Genomic DNA, 10,292 nt, shown 5'->3' with positions numbered 1-10,292 from the left:
AATACAGGCGATTAGTGACCACAAGGTCCTGAATTTATCAGAATGCCTATGTTATAATTTAATGTGCTGTATAGAAAATTTTGTACGTGGAGTTTGTAACAACAGCTTTTCACAGAACCAGTTTTGAACGACAAATATAGACAGCAGAGAGGATCATTTAAACTCTCAGTGAATGAGGACTTCAACTTTGATGCAGGCTTGGATAAATGACAATTATCTGCATTTTGTCAGCTATTTAGGAAGCGGGCAAATGTGCTCTTTGATTATGAGCAGGTTTCAGAACAAAAGCCAGCTAACAGAGGTCAACAGTGGCCAAATCATCATTTTCCAAATGGCTAAAAAAACTGCAAACTGTCAAGGAGGACAGCCTCAAAAATCATCTTATCACATGCCAAACACAAACTGGACTGACAAAGAGAAGTAGCAGTAACAAACTGAAACTAACCAACATAGATATAACAACCATACACAGTGTGTAGGGGGTTGAGAGATACTGCTAATTGGTATATAACTGAATTTGACCCACTTTTGCAGCATTATTTATGTACATATTAACTTCAATATTAATGTCTTTCCTGTGGCGAAGTGAAAAGTGTACTTGTCTACCCCGTGTATTGCTTGTTAAAGAAAAGTTTTAAGTATTCAGAGGAATTTGGCTCTATATTGAAACATAAACTGCAACGTTAATTCGCATTTATTTATTATTATATTTGATGGACACAAATTAATCAGTTTAGCATAAAACCACGTATCAGAACTAAGAAAAGCATTTCGAGAAGTCTGAATACTTTAAATATACAGCCCATACTATTTCCATATCAAGTATTTACATGAAAACAGGAATACTCAAAAATGCAATGTGCTAGTTTTCTGTTTATGTAATGTACAGAAAGGCTAGTAAAGTCACACTAGGCATACTTGAGACTCATCAGCAAAGGCGCTCGTTCATATCAGCTTTAAGAAAACTTTGACTAAACAAAAGAAAGCATAAATGCTGTTAATATTAACCTGAAGGAATTGGCACTTTATCTTCTTACTGGACACTTGATTATTTCTAAAAGTGAATTTATACGTTGGACTATGTTGTGTTCTCATGAACCGTTTTGGTCTGTGTGAATGGACTAGTCCTTTGTTTACATATTTGAGAGTTTCCACTCTCAAATATATTACTAGTTTTCCCAGTCCTTGTGATTCACAGAGGAGCTGTCAATATGTGACACCTAAACACGGCTTTACCTTGATTAAGTTGGAGCAGGCCTCATTCGTTTTGGGTTACGTTGGATTATAGTCATGGCTGGATTCATCTCCAAAGAGGAGTGCTGGCACATAAATTTGTTGTTGGACTTCTAGTGACCTCGACTACACGTGACAGATTCATTGTTTCGCCAGCGCCCGGAAACCAACCAGTGCTCCAGAGCTGAAATGAATGAAACGGGTTAATTAATCGTTTAGTTGATTGACAGAAAATTAAATGGCAGCAATTTGGCAATCGATTCATAGTTTAAGTCATTTTTTAAATCCACTGGCACCAGCTTCTCATGTGAATATTGTCCCTGTTTTCTACGATGGCAAACATCTTCAGTTTCTGACTGTTGGTCAGAGAAAATGGAATAATTGATTATTAAAGAAAATAATTGTCAGCAGTATTGATAATGAACATAATCATTGGTTGCTGCCTTACAGTGACCCTGTGATGGAATAACCTTAACTGTGGGTTAATTACTTGACACACAGAAAAATTGGAAGCGATTCTATTAAACACAGTTTCCGAGTTTTGGTTTAGTATAAACCGAAACAATTTAGGTCTTAAAACAAGATTTTGACACAGGCTCCCTCTACTAGAGAAGGGACATGAGATGAACGATGGAGGATCTGACATATTGTTGTTTATATTTTACTTCGGTGGTGCAAATTTTTGACAAATTTGTCATCAGATTGTATGGACCTAAATAAATCCGGGGTCCGTGGGGGATCTGGGGCCCCGTTTTGTAATCCAGCCGCGGTTACAGACGTTCTAAACTTTTAGTTTTTGCTGTAGGGTATCGGTAGGTCCTTGAACAGTGTTTTTTGAAATAAAATGTATTCAAATGTGTTGAATGCAGGTTTTCAATAGCATTATTTTAATGGTTTCACTTTGATAAAGAATCAAAACCAGACAGCTACATCACAGATCTTCAACACTCTGTCACATCATTTAGCGTAAAGTCTCCAGCTCTCCAATTCAGATACAACCAACAGTGACAGTTACCATCAGTGAGGTGAAAGCTTAGTCATCATCTTGTGTTTATTATTAATAATCAATTCATCCCAGTCTAACTCATTCATTCACTTTGCAGGGCTCCACTGCATAGTGCATACTCTATGCAAAAAGGTTGGTTAAAGTGGGTTTAGATGAGTTCCCCTCAATCAAATAAACCACTTTTCCACCTTCATATTTTCAAAATGAGTAGTGTGAAGCTCATTGAAATGAAAGGAAACTGCTTAAACGACTGCACTGAAATTAAACCTCAACGATATGAGTCAAGACTATTTTTTAGATGGTGAAATCAAATGAGATGAGTTGCCGGGCTTTACTTTCAAGCTGATTTTATACAGTTTGCATACAAAACTCCGTATTAATTCTGCCATCCACCCTCCCTGCTGAAAAGGGGGGGGGGGCTCTCCACCAAGGGACTGTCACTAAAAATCAACACTGAAAGAAAAGGGATACACAACACACAGTAAATTACATCATACAAATTTATTTTAAAAAATTATATATAGTATAGTATAGTATAGTATATGTATTATATATATTGCAAACTTGATGCTGAAAATATAAATGTCAAGTGATTTGGGGGACAGGTTTGAACCAACCGAAGTTGTTTAGTGTCTTGATAAGAAAGCGTTCATGCCAACTGTGTCCAAGTTTTTAAAGTTTAAACCTTTTGATTTTTTAGATCATCAACTGGAAATCTTCATGTGGATTAGCATTTTAACCCTGACCTTCTCCATAACATATTTAAGCGGTTTCCCCTTGAGCCCCCGTTAAAATAAAGTTGCAGTATGTTTACTGGTGATCCCTCAAGGTCATAGTCTGGTCAACAGATTAATCAAAACATTAATTAGAAAAAATCCAGAAATTAAAAATGAACATATTTCATAGGGCTGCAACTAACAACTAGTTTCATTATCGATTAATCCGCAGGTTATTTTCTTATTCAATCTATAAATGCTTTTCTCTGTACCATGCTAAAAAAAAAATAGAACAAAAACGGCCCTCCAAGGTAGTTGAACTGTGTGTTTTATTTGACTACACTCTCATCTCTATTGTAATTTAAAATTTAAAGATTTTAAACTAGATTAGAGATTAGAGTTGAGTCAAAAATTGTACAAATTATTATATGTTAATCGATTACTCAACTAATGGTTAGATGCTCTCATAATTAACTGTTCTGTTTCTTTCTTATCCCCTTAATAATCTCATGACCAGTGTATTGCTATATACACCAGTATAGTGGGACTCCTTAAGAGTCCAGGAAACACTGCACAGATAGAGGGAGGAACGGACTCCACTAAGATTCTGGATGCAGATGTCCTACAGGCAGTCAAGAAAGTGAACCTGACAAGAGGCTGGCTTCTACGACAGCACAATGATCCAGAGCAGACCTCAAAAATCCAACATGGACCACTTCAAGAAAGCCAGGCTGTGTCATCTTTCTCAGCTCGCTCCCAAACCTCCACAGACCATCTTAACTTGACATGGAGCCACGGGCACACTATGAGACAACGGGCCCCTGAGCACAGGCATGTAAAAGGCCCCCACCCCTCATACATAAGAGGAAGACCCCCAGACTGAGTGACTGTGCGATCTGTAGTTAGTTTGTGTCTTTTTGTTTGGTTTGTCGCCATTTTGCATCTCTTTTCCGTTGTTTTTGCATCACTCTGCAGTTGTTTTGCAGCTATCTTTACTCATTTTGTGTCTCTTTGTGATTGTTTGATTGACTTTCCAAAAAGAAATGTTAACAATCACTTCATACAGAGGCTCCGGTCCAAGCCCCCCCCCATCTCCTTGGGCCCCTGGGCCTGTGCCCATTAAGCCCGTCCAGTAGTCCATACGCACACTCACCTCTCTTTGACTTGTCCATGTGTGGTTAAATACTGGGAGGATATTTTTCACTGGTTTTTGCCTTTTAATGTACAGAAGGCCCTTCCTCATGCTCTGAAACAGTGGCTACACGATATGCCACCTGGAGGGTATTGACTCAAAACCCTGCATATAGGTTATAGGGGATTGTCTAGGTTATAGGCAGGTTATTGTCTCTCACCTTATTCTGTGAAGACTGTGAATATCATAGGAAATTGTGTTAACTTGATCACTGTCAGTTTTTTTCATTGCTCTGTTGTTTTTTTCTGTATCTTTGCCCTTGTTTGGGAAGGGAGGCTCTAGTGTCTGATTCAGTGGACGTAATATTTTGGAAAACCTTACATTAAATTTGTCCGTAAAAAAAAAAAAAAAAGGAAGAAAGAAAGAAAAGAAAAGCAGGCTGAAAGTTTTTGGGGTGGCCCTCATAGTCCCCTGTCTTGAACATCATTGAAAATCTGTGGGTAGATCTTCAATGATAAGGCTAGTGTTTTTCTAGATTTTTCTTATAGTGAAAAAAAAATTATACGAAAAAGACCAAACCAACAATGTTTGTCTGTCTCTCAAAAATTTCAGGCTTCCCCAGCCTGTCTGTGGCTCTCAGCTCCAAGTCCATTCATTCGTTCTTGAGAGTTCAATCTTTAAAAATGAGTTTTAAATAAATACAGTACTTATAATTTAAAAAAAAAAAAGGGTTCAACGATTCACTAAAATAGCTGGGAACTGTAGGTTTTAGAAATGGTAGTAAACAGTGCATTTGTTGGGGAGTATTTTCCGCCATGGATTTGGTATGCTACTAAGTATTTACGGGCGGCACATGTGGCACTGACTCAAAATAAACTAGTGCCCATGTTCTTCAGAATGAAGGACAACAACTGAGCTTTATGGCAGAGAGACATATGATTTATTAGGCATTGTTAAATAGGAACGATTCATTGCTGGTTCTGATCTTCGCATAGGCTTAAGAAGAATATGGAGTATGACCAGGCTCCATCCTTTAAACATGCTGTACGTACAATACTACCTAAGAATACCTGAGAACTTGAAGTGATTAGGTGAAAATTCCTAAATCAGAGAACAGAAAAGACAGGGCAGCGGGTGGGGGGGGGTTACTGACTTAGCAGGATGCCCAAACTTTTGCACATGCCACGGTCACTGTTTAACCCCCCATTTAGTTTAATGTTAATTAAAACAAAATAATTTTAATCTTTTAATTTTTCAGTACATAGTTTATGTTTTTTTTTTTTTTGTTTTGTTGTTTTTTTGTTTTGTTTTTTTCCAGCTGTTTGCTTGTTTGTTTGTTTGTTTGCCGCGGGGCTCGTATTTACTTCTCTTCACACCCTCGCATTTAGCGACAGCGCCTGTTCCGGGGGGTGAGGGGTGTACGGGGGGGCTGTCCCCTGCTGATTCAGAGGTTAGGAATTTGCATCTGATTGCTGTTTGTCAACCAATGATCTGACTGCAGGCCGGATAGTCTCTCCACGCCTCTCTCTCTCTCTCTGACCGTCTGTCTGTCTGTGCGAACGAGCGATGCGGGCTTTCAAACTGTGAAAACACAACCACACGCAAAAGCCGAATGCGTGTATATCATGCAGTCACATGAAACTACTTTATATCTAGCCGATAAACACACGAACCATCTATCCCCTTCCTCTTTTTGGTGCTTTTTCCTCTGTGTGTAATCGAAGGGGGAGACAGGATTCAGAGACGGGGAAAACAGGAATGTTTCTTCCGGTTCCAAAGCGTGTAAAAAACGAACGGAAGCCAATGTGGTAAGTTTATATTTCGTTTTATTTATTTATTTTTTGTTTACTTTATTTCCGTGTATACAGTCTTTCAAAGCATTTGCGTAAATGTGTCCTTCCTCCTTTAATGTTGCTTCTGTTTTGCTCGTCACTTAAAGGACACAGCTTTTCTTTTTCTTTTTTTTCTTTTTTTTGCATCGATACGTTATCACATCGCCTGATCGATGGGATATTGGTAAGGTAGGGGATGGACTCGACTGCCATATGTCACCCACCAATGTAATGTAACCTGCGGGGAGTGCAATGGCACTATTTCTTGTAGTAAAATGAAACGGAAGAGCTGGTGATTTGATTTTTGTAGGGTTTCTCGGCTGTTTTGCCGGTTTTTAAACCAATATAGGAAGTAAAAAATAAAAATGAGTACAAGCTAGCACCGGTCGTGTTTACTGTTAGCTATAAAAGCGTTAAACCGTATTAAAAGCTAATGTTCGGATTTCGACCGTTGACTGGATTCTATACCTGTTCTCATCAAACAGCTATCACAAATGTAAAACCATAACTTGGCCAGATACTTAAGTAAATATTACAAGCTGACTATTTAAAGTATTATCCTGTGTTTTAGCTCGAGGATAAACCAACTGCTCGTTTGTTTGCTTTTTAAAGATTTACAGCTGAAATTGCTGAGTGATTGTCAAACACCCACAGTGGCGACATGTCCTGTGCGATGTGAACCCACCATTTTTTTTTTTTTTTGAGATTCTCTCTTTTACAACGCCATTAAACATCCCCTATATGATTGTGTAACGTTAGTAGGGCCTGTCTATAAGTTAGATATAAAAGGCAGTGCATGTGACGGCCTAAACAACTGGGCCTTAAAAGAGAGTTTGGTCTGCCAAAATGTCATGTTGGGGGTCAAAGCAGAGACAGTAGGTTGATTCAGAGTTAAAGGCCCCCCCTTATGAATGAATGTAAGGTTGGTTAGCAGCCCTCTTTGCTGCTCACATTTAGGGCTGGCATGATGAGTGGACCAGTTGAGTCGATGGTCACAAAAGTAATCGGCGACTGTTTTGATGAACGATTAATCATTCAAATAATATTTCAAGCAAAAATGCCAAAAGAATGCAATAATATCTTCAGCCTCTCAAATATTAAGATTTTCTGTATTTCGCTGTATTGTATCTTCGTAAACGGAATATCAGTGCGTTTTAGTTTTAGTCGGACAAAACCTTGGACCCTTAGAAACTGGGATAGATATTTTTTTCTACTTTCTGACATTTCATAGACTTAGTTGCAGCCGCACTCACTCTAAATACCAGAAACAGAGTGATAATGATGTTCTTAATATTGTGGTAACATTAGCTCTGGCAGACCAGGTCTAAAGATAAGACGAAAATCAAAGCCACTTTTAGTTTTGTTCAAAAGAAAAATGTACAGTCGACATGTATCAAAAATGTAAAAATAACTCTAAAGGATCAACACAGGTGCAGTTCTGTCTTACTTAAACATCGAACTGATTTGATTCCACAAATGTTTCGGTTGCGTGTGAGTTTGTCACAGTTGAAATCCTTTAAATCATGTAGAAGTGCAAAACAAAGGTGGAGTAGGTGGAAGGGTGTGTTAGCATCTGTTAGTGGCTGAGATCAAGTCAAGTCAAAACGTCCACAAAGCAAATTCAACATGTCAGGGGAGTCGTACAGAAACAATGAGATGCCTTCATTACTACAAAAGGGTAGTGGGAAAATCCACTGTACGTAACAAGCTGTGTGTTCCTCTCTATGACGTCAGCAGACATTATAGGGGGCAGAAAACTTTTCATCCCAAGTGAATTAAAAAAGAGCTCAAGAGGTCTTTGTATTGTGTTTTTCAGGAATCTGGTTGATTATGCCAAGCTGACAAACCTCATAGCCACAGTCAAAAAACTGGCTAGCATCTCTTTTGTTTTTGAGGTTTTGATTTCTCACCAAGTAGTGGTCGAGCACAGGCGCAGGAAGCTGGTTTGATTTGAAAATCATGTGTAGTACTTGTCTTAATTACCTGCATGTTCTGAAAACCACCGCTTTAACAACCTGGTTTCAGTGGAGTTTTTCATTTTTTGCAAAACGAATACTAACATTTGGTAGTGTAAAAATGGCCAACACAATCTCAGCAGTTTTTTTTTTTTTTTTTTTTTTGTTGGATTACAAGATATTAGCCCATATGTTTCAATCTCCTTTGGAACTGAGATGACAGGAACAGAGTTGTGAAATGTCCTTGGCCTGAGGTCTTGAGTTTATTTAACATAAGGTTTTGGACAGACATTTGCAGTTCTCTGTAACATCACAAATTGATGAGGAAATGAGATTTTGAAACATGAAAACCTGAACCAGAAATCTGAATGAGAGGATGAAGAGGGAAGCATAGGGAGTCTTTTCACTTGGAAGTTTACTTTTAGATTTTTATGGCGAAAGAATTTGAAAAGAGGCTTTTCACTCTCTGTGGGGATTTACCCCCAGCCTGTGGTCGCACACCGGTCATAATATACTGCACCTGGTTTCGTAATGCTAACAACCACTTTGGCAAGGGCACTCATCATTTGCTGGTGTGATTACATTTTAAAACATGACTCAAAACACAATTTGAGTAGACAAGTTGCTCTGCTACACCAACTGTCTTCCATGTAAAAGCGCATCTAACTTTTTAAAAAGTTGTGGTTGACAAAGGGAAAGAAAGTGGGAGATATTAATTTGGGGAATTTGCCATCAGCAGCTTCCCAATGTGATTAAGCACTGAAATTCTTAAGAGAGATTTCCAGGCCCTTATTGCACCCTGCAACCTACCATCCTCCAATCACCTTAGCGGCTTGCCTATAAAATTGCCACACTAATCTGTTTGGAACAATCTGGCATATGGTTTCCCCTGACTGACACCAGCCAACTGGACTAGCTCAGTGTTTCCAATGGAGATAAGTACTGCTGCAACTAGTGTGTGTGTGTGTGTGTGTGTGTGTGTGTGTGTGTGTGTGTGTGTGTGTGTGTGTGTGTGTGTGTGTGTGTGTTTAGGGGGGGTTAACATTGTAATTGGCCCGTTGTGGATTAGAAACGTATGGCTGGCGATCAAGTTCAGGTCTTAAAAGGCCTCCCCTTGCTTTCGCATAATGTAGGCTGGACCTAATGAGCAACACTCCTTATTATGAAACCGGATTTACATAAAAACCCTTATTTTTGCTCTTGATTTGAAGAACTGACACCTGTGCTGTCATTTCCCGTCAAAGGGACATGTTGAAATAGCGGCAAACCTTGACCTGGTGATATATCACTATGATATTAATATTTTGATTTCAAATATAGGATTTTGGTTATTAAACTGTCACAATATAGCTTGATTATTGTGTCTTTACAGGCCTAAAACCTGCATTAGTAATGCAGAGCAGGTTTCTAAAGTTATTAATTTCTTACAGCCTATGGTAATAAACATCTACCCACCACTTGTTCATCATACTACAGGCATCAGTAGTGCGTACAGTCATTTTAGAATGCCAATATTGATATTTTAGACAGAAGCTGATGTCAAATCTAATATGTCAGTATCTAAAGATACCAAAAGTTGCAAGTATTGCCCAAAGAAAAGTGTTCTCGTCATGGAAGATATGCCTCTGTAACAGTTGACATGTTACTGGAAATAAATCTTAACTGAACAATGAAGTGCTGTAATAAAATTAACTCGTTCAAAAATATTAAATTTATAGAAATTTAATGTAGTGCTGAAACAGCTGGTCAACAAAAAATTAAAACTATTTAATTGATCACCATCAATCATTTATCAAAAAAAATGCCCAATATTCACTGGTTAAAGCTTCTCCGATGTGAGGATTTGCTGCTTTTCTGACTATCTTTGGATTTTTGACTGCTGGTCCGATGAAATAAGGAATTTGAAATAGTTACCTTGGAATTTGGAAATGTGATGGGTGTTTTAGAGGCTAAATTATTGTATAATTTGAAAAAATAATCGAAAGATAAATCAATAATGAAAATAATTGTTAGTTGCAGCTCTTTCCAGCTTTTCCAGCCAATGAGAAACTGCTATCATATCAGAGGTGCAGTTTTGATGTAAGCTTGATATCAGTCTTGCTGTAGTTGACAGATGTATTTCTGCTCGGCCATCGGTCACGTCCGTCTTATCATGGCTGTGGTTTATTGCAGTATGTCTACTTTCTGTCGTGTTGTTCTGATGTTTTGTCTTCTTGGTTCCCTAGACTGCATTTGCTGTGCCTTCCCTCCCTCTTTTGACATGTAAACTTGTATTAAGTGTGTGGTGTGATCTGTAGTAAAACCGACTCAGGTTCACACAAAGACCTGTGTATTAGGCGTATTCAGAGCTAGAGTTCTGCTTGTTGTCTGAGGGGTTTGCGATGTTTGTAGATTCACACCTCAGCGTGTTTGAGTTTT

At 38.4% G+C, this 10,292-nt stretch overlaps 1 protein-coding gene across 5 annotated transcripts in view; it reads left to right on the top strand.

Annotated features, from left to right (window-relative positions):
* Positions 1 to 5,596: 5,596 nt before the first annotated feature.
* The window catches only part of arid3a (AT rich interactive domain 3A (BRIGHT-like)), a 50,062-nt gene continuing 45,366 nt past the window's right edge, over positions 5,597 to 10,292 (top strand). For 3 of the 5 annotated variants that reach the window (XM_040128937.1, XM_040128936.1, XM_040128933.1), the window contains exon 1: positions 5,597 to 5,895. The gene's annotated coding sequence lies outside the window, so the exon portion shown is untranslated. Of the gene's footprint in view, positions 5,896 to 6,072; positions 6,109 to 10,292 lie in introns of those variants that run through there. The other 2 variants (XM_040128934.1, XM_040128935.1) reach the window with 2 other exon arrangements.

The sequence above is a fragment of the Xiphias gladius genome, chromosome 6 (genome assembly GCF_016859285.1).
Source record: "Xiphias gladius isolate SHS-SW01 ecotype Sanya breed wild chromosome 6, ASM1685928v1, whole genome shotgun sequence".
Taxonomy (NCBI): Eukaryota; Metazoa; Chordata; class Actinopteri; order Istiophoriformes; family Xiphiidae; genus Xiphias; species Xiphias gladius.
The sequence above is the reverse complement of the archived record's forward strand: the minus strand, read 5'-3'. Positions and strand labels throughout refer to the sequence as shown.